General features: G+C 43.9%; 1 protein-coding gene across 10 annotated transcripts in view; it reads left to right on the forward strand.

Annotated features, from left to right (window-relative positions):
• The first annotated feature begins 489 nt into the window (after window positions 1-489).
• Window positions 490-12924, forward strand: part of PROM1 (prominin 1) — a 206394-nt gene continuing 193959 nt past the window's right edge. For 8 of the 10 annotated variants that reach the window (XR_005776402.1, XR_005776403.1, XM_040419072.1 and 5 more), the window contains exon 1: window positions 490-825. The gene's annotated coding sequence lies outside the window, so the exon portion shown is untranslated. Of the gene's footprint in view, window positions 826-1682; window positions 1742-12924 lie in introns of those variants that run through there. The other 2 variants (XM_040419069.1, XM_040419070.1) reach the window with 2 other exon arrangements.

Genomic DNA, 12924 nt, shown 5'->3' on the forward strand with positions numbered 1-12924 from the left:
TAAGAATTCTCTTATGGATTCTGCGAAATCCATAACGGAATTCTTAGATAACCCAAACCTTGTACGCCGAACTTGAAAACAGAAGTTCGCGCAACACTAGACATTCTATTTTTTTTGTGGAATTCGCATGCAGACATACAGACCCAGAGTCATTTCCGTTTTTTTTTTTTCCAAGATTCCAAGACCCATTGAAATGTGGTTCTGTATATGGACCTGTAAAAAAACGGAACAGAAACGGAAGAAAAATACATGCATGAGCCCTAAAAACCAGACGAGCATGATAAATAATCACCCAATCGGTATTTCGTTTATTGCCCCCTATTTACCAGTAAAGTATATAAACTTTCTGCCATGAGAAGAACAGCTGCAGGTAACCTGGTCACATCTGCGCCCCTCCTACTGCGAACGCCCCTTCTCGTGATTAAAATTCCTCCTGACTGTTCTCTTAAAATCCTCATGCACACGAGCGCGAGATGAAAATATCCACCTTGCAGCAGCTTTCTGTCTGAGCTTTGGATGCTGAGCCCCTGAGACCTCCATCATGAATAATTCATAGCTGGGTGGTCTTAGCACTCCATTGAAGATTGTCATTGGGTTTTGAAGCGGAATGACTCTTCCTTCCAGCGAGTCCTCAATGAGGATGCAGCAGATAGACTCACTGCAGGAGAGGAATGCTACCAGCTAGGCACTGCCATACAGCCAGCTAGTCATTCCTGACCCCAGGGGGCGTCTCCTCAATGACACACAGCACATTCCGCTACGTGGAAGGTAAAGAGATCCACGCTATATATACCCTGCCTCTGGGGGGGGGTCAATGTCTGACAGGTAAGTCCGGCACCTGCCTGCTCTCACAGTAGATTTGCATTGCACTTGTCTAAGTCAATGGGGACGGAACCGTTTTCTATGACACAATCTGGCACAATAGAAAACGGATCCGTCCTCCGTTGACTTTCAATGGCGTTCAAGACGGATCCGTCTTGGCAATGTTAAAGATAATACAAACGGATCCGTTCTGAACGGATGCATGCGGTTGTATTATCGGTGCGGATCCATCTGTGCAGATCCGCACCAAACGCGAGTGTGAAAGTAGCCTTTACCCTGCACAGGGGGCGCAAGGGTGCTCCAGCAAGTCGCCGCTCGGATGTCCTTGCTCGAGGACAGGTGAATTATTCTGGATGGCTGGCGTCGTGATTGGCACCTGTGCCTACTCATCACATCGTGACCAATTTACTAGTCATGCCCATTGAGGAAGAAGGTGTCATTAACCAGTTCATTGCCAAGTTACGATGTCTCAACGCTTGTAACTACTCCCCCCAGCAGATACGTTTCATCCACCTGTTGTTTTTGTGTCCAGGACTTGCTTTTCTTCCCATTCATATCATTTCACGCCGCCCGCTTTGGATGTGACTTTGAGCAGAGTGAGTGGGACTGACTCCTGGAGAGGGATTAACCATTTACTGTTCGCTCTCGGGTGGTCTGCTACCGGCTGAGAGTTGTAATTGAGAATCCACCCTATTGACCTGTGTGGAGACCTCCACCATTGCCTCATAGTGAACACCTGGATTAGCTGCCCTCTCCTCCTTTTCCTCAGCATTAACTCTTGCTCTGCCAGGAGCTATAAAGTGTTCAATTAAAATACCAAATTCCAAAATGAGAGCTCATCCCACGCAATTCCACTCTAGATTCTGGCTGACTACGGACGGGTCTGTGTGTAGCATCGCTGGTTTCCTATTACAATAAGGTAATTTCTATATCAATGTGAATGAAACTGAACTGTTATAATACTTTTTTTTTTAAAAACTGTGCTTGGGGATCATGCGCACGACCGGAATTGCTCAGTGCTCGTGCTACGGACCAGAAATGGTGCACTCTGTTTGCAGATGCGGACCCAATTCCAGATCACAAGTTACGGCCAAAGATAGAACATATTCTATCTTTTTGCTGTGCGGAGGCACGGACCCGAAAGCCCACGGAATCGCTGTGTTGTACTTCCGTGGGATTCTGATCCGTGCCTCCTCTCAACCTCAGTCGTATCTTGCGGATTGCAGACTCATTCAAGTCAAAGGGGGTCATTTATCAAAACTGGTGTAAAGGAAAACTGGCTTAGTTGCCCATAGCAACCAATCAGATTCCACCTTTCATTTTTCAGAGCTGCTTTGGAAAATGAAAGGTAGAATCTGATTGGTTGCTATGGACAACTAAGCCAGTTTTCCTTTGCATCAGTTTTGATGCATCTCGCCCAGTGGGTCTGCATTCGCAACACAGAGTGCACACGCCCAGTGCCCGTATATATTGCGGACAGGCAGTTTATGGTCTACAATATGGGCACTGAACCCTTATGTTTGTGTGCATGATCCCTTAGGGCTGTTTCAGACGAAAGTGTCCAGTGCAGAAATCACACTCCGTGTGGGAGCGTGGTTCTCTGTTGTGGACACCGCTCTTTTTTCGCAGGAGCACATGGCATTATACTGATTTATAATGCTGTGTGTCTCTGCATGACCTTACTGCTACAGAATTAGGGCTCATGCACATGACCGTAGCCTGTTTTGAAGTTCACAAATTGCATATCCATAAAACACGGATCCTGGCTTCTATTGAACAGTCCTATCCGTGTCCATAAAACGGCCAAGAATAGGAAATGTTCTTTTCTTTTTCTTTTTTTTTTTTTTTCGGGTGAGAATTCTTTATGGCTAGATTCACACAGGCATTTTTTTTTTTTTTTTTTATAGTCAAAAGTGGATTTAAATAACGAGAAGTATAAGGCCTTTTTCACACGAACAATATGGATTGGTTCAGGATGCGTTCACGATGCGTTCAGTGAAACTCGCACCATTTTGCAAGCAACTTCAGTCAGTTTTGTCTGCGATTGCGTTCAGTTGTTCAGTTTTTTCTGCGCGGGTGCAATGCGTTTTAATGCGTTTTTCACACGTGTGATAAAAAACTGAAGGTTTACAAACAACATCTCTTAGCAACCATCAGTGAAAAACGCATTGCACCCGGACTGCATCTGGAATGCGTTTTTTACTTCTTTGGGGCCAGGGCTGCGTGAAAAACGCAGAATATAGAACATGCTGCGTTTTTCACGCAACGCAGAACTGATAAGTGAAAAAAAAAGCTCATGTTTACAAACCCATTTAAATGAATGGGTCAGAATTCAGTGCGGGTGCTATGCATTCACGGCACCCATCGCACCCGCACGGAAAACTCGCTCGTGTGAAAGAGGCTTAAGTATTGGCTCAGTATGCGTTCAGGGTGCATTCAGTGAAACTCACACCATTTCGCAAGCAAGTTCAGTCACTTTTGTCTGCAATTGCGTTCAGTGTTTCAGTTTTTTTCTGTCCGGGTGCAATCAGTTTTGATCCCTTTCACACGAGCGAGTTTTCCGCGTGGGTGCAATGCGGGAGCGTGAATGCATAGCACCAGCACTGAATCCAGACCCATTCATTTGAATAGGTCTGTTCACATCAGCGTTTTTTTTTTCATGCATCAGTTCTGCATTGTGTGAGAATCGCAGCATGTTCTATATTCTGCGTTTTTCACGCAGCCCTGACCCCATAGAAGTGAATGGGGGTTCAGTGAAAAACGCATCACATCTGGATGCAATCCGGGTGCAATGTGTTTTTAACTGATGGTTGTAAATAGGGATGAGCGAATCGTCTTCGGGTGAAACATCCGAAGTCGAATTTTCATAAAACCTCGTACTAATACTGTACTGTGCAGGAGCTCCGTACAGTTTTAGATGGCTTCGATGAGCTGAAGCGAAGCAATAACTTCATAAATTTATTTGTACTGTAAAAAAACATTTCCCGAACTCTGGTTTAGTTCCAAGTGGTACCTTGGAACCGAACCCGAGTTCGCATCCTGAGCCAATCCGTATCGTTCGAGTGAAAGAGGCCTAAGGATGTTTTTCCATGCAGTTTTTACTATGACTGGTGTGTGAGACGCTAGTCTTTACTAAATGAGCCCCAATGAGCCTGGAAGTTTAGATTCTATAGTTGCAAAAGTATTTGGAAGTTCGTTGAGATCATATTTGGGGCAGAATTATTAAAACTATGAGGAAAACTGTCTTGGTTGCCCATGGCAACCAATCACTGTGCTTCTTTCATTTTTCAAGAGCAGAATACAACTTGAAAGCTGTGCTGTGATTGGTTGCTACGGGCAACAAAGGCAGTTTTATGAATTTCCCATATGTTGTAGATGATCATCAGTAACCAGCGTGGCTTTATGAAAGAAAATGTCAAACCAATTTACGATCTTTGCATGAAGTAGTAAGCAGGAGCTTCCAGTAGATGTACGGTACTTGGATTTTCCTAATGCATTTGATACTGACATACATCGCACGTTAGGACGAATTCACACATCTGTGGCCATTCTGGAGACACAAATTATTGGACCGATGTGTTTGAGTGGGGGAAATTTATCAAACTGGTGTAAAGTAGAACTGGCTTAGTTGCCCATAGCAACCAATCAGATTCCACCTTTCATTTTTCAGAGCTCCTTTGGAAAATGAAAGGTGGAATCTGATTGGTTGCTATGGGCAAGTCCTTTGCACCAGTTTGATAAATATCCCTCAGTGGGGGTCATTTATTAAGGGAATTGTGACTATTTTAGTCGTAAAATAGTTGCGCTGCCAATGCCAGTGGGGGCCGCACAAACGTACTAAAATTTAAGCCTGGAAACAGGCGTAAATGTTGGCGAAAAAACGACTCCAGCCAGGAGCACGGACTGCAGCAGCGTCACCTAATTTATGTTGTGGTGCCCACCCCGTCATAAATTTGCAGAATAGGGGGGGGAATCTAATACCAGCGTAAAAAAAGCCAGTCTTAGTAAATGACCACCAGTGTGTCTTTACTGAGACACATCCTGTTTTGTATTTGCCAAAAAACTGCTACCTTTTATTTTCTTACATTTTGATCAATTTTCTTTGCAGTGGATCAGTGAAAAACAGCCTGAAAATGGACGTCATCCGTGTGCAGTCCATGGTTTTCACGGACCCATGGTGTTGATTAGGTGTGATTGGTCCACATCACAGACCAAAGTAGTGCATGCTTCGGTTTTTATCACTGTTAGGCCCCATTCAGAGGACCACATGGCTGCCATGCCCGTGTTGGGGACCGCAAACAGCTTCCGTGTATTCCCATGTGCTTCCTCTCCACAAAAAATAGGGCATGTCCTATATTTTGCCGTATGTTGCGGATCGTGGACCCATTCAAGTCAATGGGTCTGCACGGCAGCATGGAGTTCACACAGTTGGTGCCTGTGTTTTGCAGTCTGCGCCACGGGCACGTCGGCCATATTGCCATCTGAATGGGGCCTTAGGCTGTGTTGTTTGGCTGGATTACCACCAGATCTCACTGCAGTCAATTGGAGATCCGGCGGTGAAGAAGAGGATCCGGGAACACCAGATCTATGAGACCCGGCAGGCTGTTCTGTGCCTGCACTGCCTGTCGGATCTAATAATGGAGATGTGAACCAAGCCTTAAGGGCTCATGCACACGACCGTGCCGTTTTTTGCGGTCCGCAAAAAATGGATGCCGCCCGTGTGCCTTCCGCAATTTGCTGAATGGAACAGGAGGCCCATTATAGAGATGCCTATTCTTGACCGAAAAACGGACAAGAATAGGACATATCTCATAATTTTTTCGGGGTCACGGAACGGAGCAACGGATGCGGACAGCACACAGAGTGCTGTCCGCATCTTTTGCGGACCCATTGAAATGAATGGTTCCGTATACGGACAGCATATGGAATCAAAATATGGTCTGTATATGGAACGCAAAAAAACATTCGTATGCATAAGCCCTAAAGGTTTTGCAATTTGCAAACTGATCGTCAGTGGGGATGAGGACTGCATTTCCATGTAGCAATCGCCTACATTGTATGAGGATGTGATTGGTACAGTGATTTTTTGTCATAATCAGGATAAGCGACTTTTTAAATGTCGGTGCGACAATATTTTGTCGTACGGATGATTTTACGCCACATTCAATGCTTGACAGTGGTGGCGGAGTGATAGGGGCCAGAACATTGGCCCCAGCAAATTTACTAACATTTACATCTGAAAAAGGGCGTAAAATGCCTGGAGGTTAGCCTAAGTTATGACAAGGTGCACGGCCTATCCTAAATTAGCGAATCCTGCGCCCAATGATGTCAGAATGACATGATCACCCAATGCATGAGCGTTGGCTCCTTTATTGGGTGATCGCCAGTACCTTTTACACAGGCCAATTATCGGGAGCGAGTGTTTCTACAAACCTTCATCCTGGATAGTTGGTCCGGTTATCAATCTTTATAAAAGGACCTTTACAGATGGCAAAAAACTGCACAATCCTATGATCAATTTGGCGCATCTTTAAGGGCGGGTTCACATCAGCGTTATGAATTCCACATGTGAAGGCACCCTGAAGAACTGTCTAAAAATGCTACTCCGCATTTCCTATGCCACAAAGTCGCAATGATTAATTTGTCTAGAAACTCATTACCAAATTAAACCAATTATACAGTTTTTTTTTGTAAAATGGCAAACACTAGCCCTATTACCTGATGGATAATGGGACACCCCTCACAATTCCTTCTTTTCAGGTTATGGCGCAAGGTAAGCGGTTGCTGTTTGGGTGAAGTGCGGTCGTTAACCCTACCGGTATGCAGTTTCACCGTAAATTGGTGCCGCTGTGAAATGCTGCACTCAAGCCAAACATCAGCTGCTATGGATGGCAACTCTAATCTCTATTCTATCATGATAGTTTGCTACAATGTATCAGTGCACTTAAAAGTTTAAGAAATATCATCCACACACTACGAAAACGACAGTTGAAATTAACCTGCGGTGCGAATTTAAAATCTACAGAATTTCGATGTATGCTGCGGTTCTCCTCCACGGCTTTCACCCTTTGCAATGGAGAGGGTGAAATGCACTGCCATTTTGGCCTCATGCACACGACCGTTGTTCGGGCCTCAGTTTTTTGCGGCTCGGGTTCGGACCCATTACCTTCAATGGGGCCGCAAAAGATGCGGACAAGAATAGGCATTTCTACAATGGGCCGTTCCGCAAATTGCAGAAGGCACACGGGCGGCTTCCGTTTTTGCGGATCCACGGTTTGTGTACCGCAAAAAACTGAACGGTCGTGTGCATGAGGCCTTTCATGGCAAAAACTGAAGCAGACTTGTCCTCTGAATTTTTAGGCATTTCTGGGCAGAGGGTATATGAACACTTTTCATACTACTAGTGGATTTTCCCTGGAGGTATCGTTGCAGAAAATGACCGTATGTATTTTGCGGTCTGCAAAACATGGATCCGCAAAAAAAAAAAAAAACGGATGACAGTGTTGTGACATTCGTGTTACATCCGTATTTTTTTGCGGATCCTTTGTAACAATGCCTGTCCTTGTCAGCAAAACGGACAAGAATAGGACATACGGAAACGGAATGCACACAGAGTCATTTCAGTTTTTTATGAGGCCCCATTGACATAAATGGTTCCGCATAAGGGCCACAAAAAAGATGGAACGTACACGGACAAAAAATACGTTCGTGTGGATGAGTCCTAATACAGTACCAGCTAGGTGGATGGAATTTCAAAATCTCATCTATATGGCGCAGATATTGAGCTGCAGTGCGGATTTGGACTGTTTGTGCAGATTTTCACTGCAAATTTCACCTTTTCTAATGCAATAGGTGAGATCTGGAGCAAATATGGGACAAAATCCGAGACAAAATCTGCAAATAACACATTTTCTTGCGGAAACGTAGAGAAGACGGCACGATAATCTGCATGGAAAATGCACATAAAATACAGTGCCGCGTGCAGGCAGACTACACTGCCATGTGCATCTACTGTAAAACACCGCCAACGTCTTCCCATGGATTGCAGTGGGAAATACTGCACACACCCTAGTGGTCATGGGTGCATGGTTTTAAGCAACTGTTTTTCCAAACCACATCAGAAGTGGCATGTCACTTCTTAGAAGTGTATTTTAGCAACATTCTCCACTGAAGTCAATGAAGAAGGGGTAAAATAGTGTACCTTGATGAGTGTGAGGGGTATCTAGATTGCGTTTGGCAGCATTTACACCGCCAAATACAATACAGAGGAACATGGAGGATTTTTCTGTCAGATTCTATGCGAAAAAATGGTGGCATGCTCCGTCAGTTACCATATGTATGGAGGTACTCTACTCGAAAAGCCAACCGAGCACAGTACTCCAGTGCCTTGAGGTCATTTGGCTCTGTATTAGGCCTCATTCACACAGTCCGTGTTCTGTCAGTGATTTCCATCAGTGACTGCGAGCCGAAACCAGGATTGGAGCCTCCACAGACATATGGTATAAGGAAAAGATCTGCGCCTGTTCTGTGTTTTTGACCATCACCTGGTTTTGGCTCACAATTAAGCTTGAGCGAATCGACCTTCGAACTGGGCTTCGGTACCGAGGCACCAGCCAGTACCAAAGCCCAGTTCAGATTACTATTTTAAATTGTTTTTAAATACGCAGATATAAATACATTAGGAATTCACCGAAGTCTTGCGCGACTTTTGGCGAGAAGAACTTTGGCTCCACGGAGCCAATACCTTTTAATGCTGTACAGAAACGGGTATTAAAATCGAGGTATTTGAATGAATCGACTTCAGATCTCTGATCTGAAGGTTGATTCGCCCAAGTCTACTCGCAATCACTGATTGAAATCACTGACCAAATACTGACTGTGTGAATAAGGCATTAGGGTGTGCTGCTGTACAGGCTCCGACCATACGCCTCTGCATGTGGACATTGCGCCTTTTCTTGCATTTAGGCCTCTTTCCCACGGGCGTGTTGCGGCATGCAAAATGCGGGCCGCAATGCACGAGCACAGTCCGTGGGGCAGCCGCAGCGATCCGGCCGTCCCGCAAAAAGATAGAACATGTCCCATCTTTTTGCGGAACGGAAGTACGGGACGAAGCCCCACGGAAGCACTCCGTAGTGCTTCCGTTGGGTTCCGTTCCGCATCTCCGGATTTGCGTACCCATTGAAGTGAATGGGTTCGCATCCGTGTTGTGGAATGCCCACGGAACGGCACCCGTGTATTACGGATCCGCAAATACGGTCTGCAATACAGCAACGGGGCGAACACGCCCGTGGGAAAGAGGCCTTACCAGAAGCCTTACCTATGTTTCTCGTTCTCACGGTCCTTTGCTTATTTGAATTCATTAACAATTAATGTCTATAATTAAAATCAGTGATTGTTAATGATTGCCGGCTGGTAAGTGATTAACCTCATGCCATCAACTCAGCATTTTTATTGCTAAGGAAGGGAGACTTGGGAATGTCATGCATTGACTGATGACCTCATGTTTATGTCAGGAGGTCTTTAAAATGTAAAACGCGTGGGAGACGGCAAAGAGAATACTTTAAAGCCACTTTTAAAGGAATCTACTGTGTATATACAGCCCGCCGAGAATGTCTTACAGATCTTGCTGTGTGGGTGTCAGCTTGATATCAAAATGACTGTGCCAATCCAGAATAGAACACATGTGGATAGAATATGTGATCAGCCGCGTGGACTAAGAAAGCCAAACCCACAGGGCTTCTACTTCTGGTGGTCAGACATGCATGTTAAGTGGGGAATTGGAGGTCATAACTAGTGATGAGCTGCAGGGGCTATATTCGAATTCGCGATATTTCACAAATATTTGGGCGAATATTCGTCATATATTCGCGAATTCGAGATTATTTTCTTGATTGTCAAAAATCGGGAATGTAATATTCACGTAATGCGTGCGAAATACAAGCGTGGGTAACTTTTGCTACATTTTCCAAACTGCTAGAAGTTTGCTGAGACTGGAGAAAATGGTTGGCACGGCAGAACATTAAAAATGGCTTTATATGCAGATCTGCATTATATATATATATATATATATATATATATATATATATATATATATATATCTATATATATATATATTATATATATCTAATGTAGTATGGAAGCACAGAGCACGGCAATGTCACTGCTGTCTCTTTCAGAACTTTAAAAAACTGTAGAAAATGGCTGCTGGGGAGGTCCTTATATAGTAAGGGGTAGGCAACTTTCCTATTGGTTGCTAGGGATGTTGCTAAGCTCAGACAAAGATATTGCAGCCTTCTCATTGGCCCACAAGCGAGAAGGGAAGTTAGTGATGAAAAAAAAATCTAGAATATTCGAAATTACGAATATATAGCACTATATTCGCAAATTCTCAAAATTCCGATATTCGCGATTAATATTCGTGATTCAAATATTCGCGCCCAACACTAGTCATAACTAGTGTTGAGTGAAGCGAGCTTTGGATTCTTCATCTGAAGTTGCTTCGTTCAAAACTTTGGAATAACACTGTACAGAGATCCGTCTCCATACAGTATTAGAATGTATGGGCTCTTATGAGCCGAAGTAACTTATTCGTGAAGTCGCGCGTGACTTTATTGAATTAATTAATACCGAACTTGGCTTAGGTACTATGTGTGACGTGAACACATAGCACCCGCACTGAATCTTGATCCATTCATTTCAATGGGTCTGTGCACATGTTTTTCACGCATCACTTCTGCGTTGCGTGAGAATCGCAGCATGTTCTATATTCTGCATTTTTCACACAGTCCTGGTCCCATAGAAGTGAATGGGGCTTCAGTGAAAAACGCATTACATCCAGATGCCAAGCGTTTTTCACTGATGGTTGCTAGGAGATATTGTTTGTAAACCTTTTGTTTTGTTTTTTCACGTGCTTGAAAAACGCATCAAAACTGATTGCACCCGCGCGGAAGAAACTGAAACACTGAGCACAAGTGCAGTCAAAACTGATTGAACTTGCTTGCGAAATGGTGCAAGTTTCACTGAAAGCATGCTGAATGCATCCTGAGCCAATCCATATGGTTCGTGTGAAAGAGGCCTAAGGTGCCGCTTGTTTACGGCATAAAGACTTTACTGCTGTAGAAAGGATTATTGCCTTTGGCACCCACCACACTATGAGACAGACTGGCTATCCGGATCTAAGATCTGCACCCCGTGGCCTGGGAACTGCAGAACGAGTAAATTAGAAGAAAATGTCACAAAGTCTTTAGAGAGAGACTCAGGGACTACTCCCATCATCGTTGCTGCTACCCATACACAGCTACTGGGAGATGAACTACACGGTGATATACAGTACAGACCAAAAGTTTGGACACACCTTCTCATTCAAAGAGTTTTCTTTATTTTCATGACTATGAAGGCATCAAAACTATGAATTAACACATGTGGAATTATATACATAACAAACAAGTGTGAAACAACTGAAAATATGTCATATTCTAGGTTCTTCAAAGTAGCCACCTTTTGCTTTGATTACTGCTTTGCACACTCTTGGCATTCTCTTGATGAGCTTCAAGAGGTAGTCCCCTGAAATGGTTTTCACTTCACAGGTGTGCCCTGTCAGGTTTAATAAGTGGGATTTCTTGCCTTATAAATGGGGTTGGGACCATCAGTTGCGTTGAGGAGAAGTCAGGTGGATACACAGCTGATAGTCCTACTGAATAGACTGTTAGAATTTGTATTATGGCAAGAAAAAAGCAGCTAAGTAAAGAAAAACGAGTGGCCATCATTACTTTAAGAAATGAAGGTCAGTCATTCAGCCGAAAAATTGGGAAAACTTTGAAAGTAAGGGCTATTTGACCATGAAGGAGAGTGATGGGGTGCTGCGCCAGATGACCTGGCCTCCACAGCCACCGGACCTGAACCCAATCGAGATGGTTTGGGGTGAGCTGGACCGCAGAGTGAAGGCAAAAGGGCCAACAAATGCTAAGCATCTCTGGGAACTCCTTCAAGACTGTTGGAAGACCATTTCAGGGGACTACCTCTTGAAGCTCATCAAGAGTGTGCAAAGCGGTAATCAAAGCAAAAGGTGGCTACTTTGAAGAACCTAGAATATGACATATTTTCAGTTGTTTCACACTTGTTTGTTATGTATATAATTCCACATGTGTTAATTCATTTAGCCTGCACTCAGCCAGTGTGCAGCAGTCAAATATGAAGATCCCAGACATGCATAATGGCATTGGCCATTGACATTGCTTTTTTTTGGCTATACAAGGTACACATTACCCATTTTAATATATAATGGCGCCTCTGCTATACACAGCGGTCTAGATAACCTTACTGTATCTTTACATATATTACTATCATGTGAATGGTTCCAGAAACTAAAGAGTTCTCTCGTGTCTGGGGGCTATTGTCAGGATAATCTCATGTTGGGAGAGTCAGCTTCCCAACCTTTCATCTCTTATCCCATTTCACAGCTGACCCCTGGGAGCATCAATAGAGGAACGTACTGTTTTACTATTTCATGTGGATTTTTAATTACTAAGAGCTTTAAATTGATCTCTTCAGAGTCATCTCTAATACAAAGGATTCCGATTCAAGCTTCATGCCCTACGCTATTTCCTACTGCCTCCCTTATTACTTGTCTGTGGATGTGCATAGGAGGTTATATTTAATTTTATAGATTTTTATAGGCGTACCCTGTGTAAATATAGTGGAAATAACACAAAGTCGGGGTGTAGCTGTAGGAAGTGCAGAGGTAGCATCGCAACCCAAATCCTTAGGAGGAGCTGATGCCCCTCTATTGCATAGGAAGACACCAGCATTATTAATGGTACGTGGTTGGTGTCGGCTTTTTTTTTTTTTTTTTTTAAACAGGTTTTGCACTGGGGCTAGGAGCTTTATATTATGCCTCTGGATAATATGTAGTGTTCACACCCATTAAATACTTCTTTGTAGAAGGAGTGGAAATAATTAGTTACATTGTTATCTGTCTATATAGATACTTGCTATGGACACACACGATATATAAAAGGTGTAGGAAGGCCCAAGGGTCCGTCGTTGACGGAAGGTATGTGTCACCGAGGTTCCTCGGTGGAGTAAGAGACAGTTTTCATGTGT

The sequence above is a fragment of the Bufo bufo genome, chromosome 2, assembly GCF_905171765.1.
Source record: "Bufo bufo chromosome 2, aBufBuf1.1, whole genome shotgun sequence".
Classification (NCBI taxonomy): Eukaryota; Metazoa; Chordata; class Amphibia; order Anura; family Bufonidae; genus Bufo; species Bufo bufo.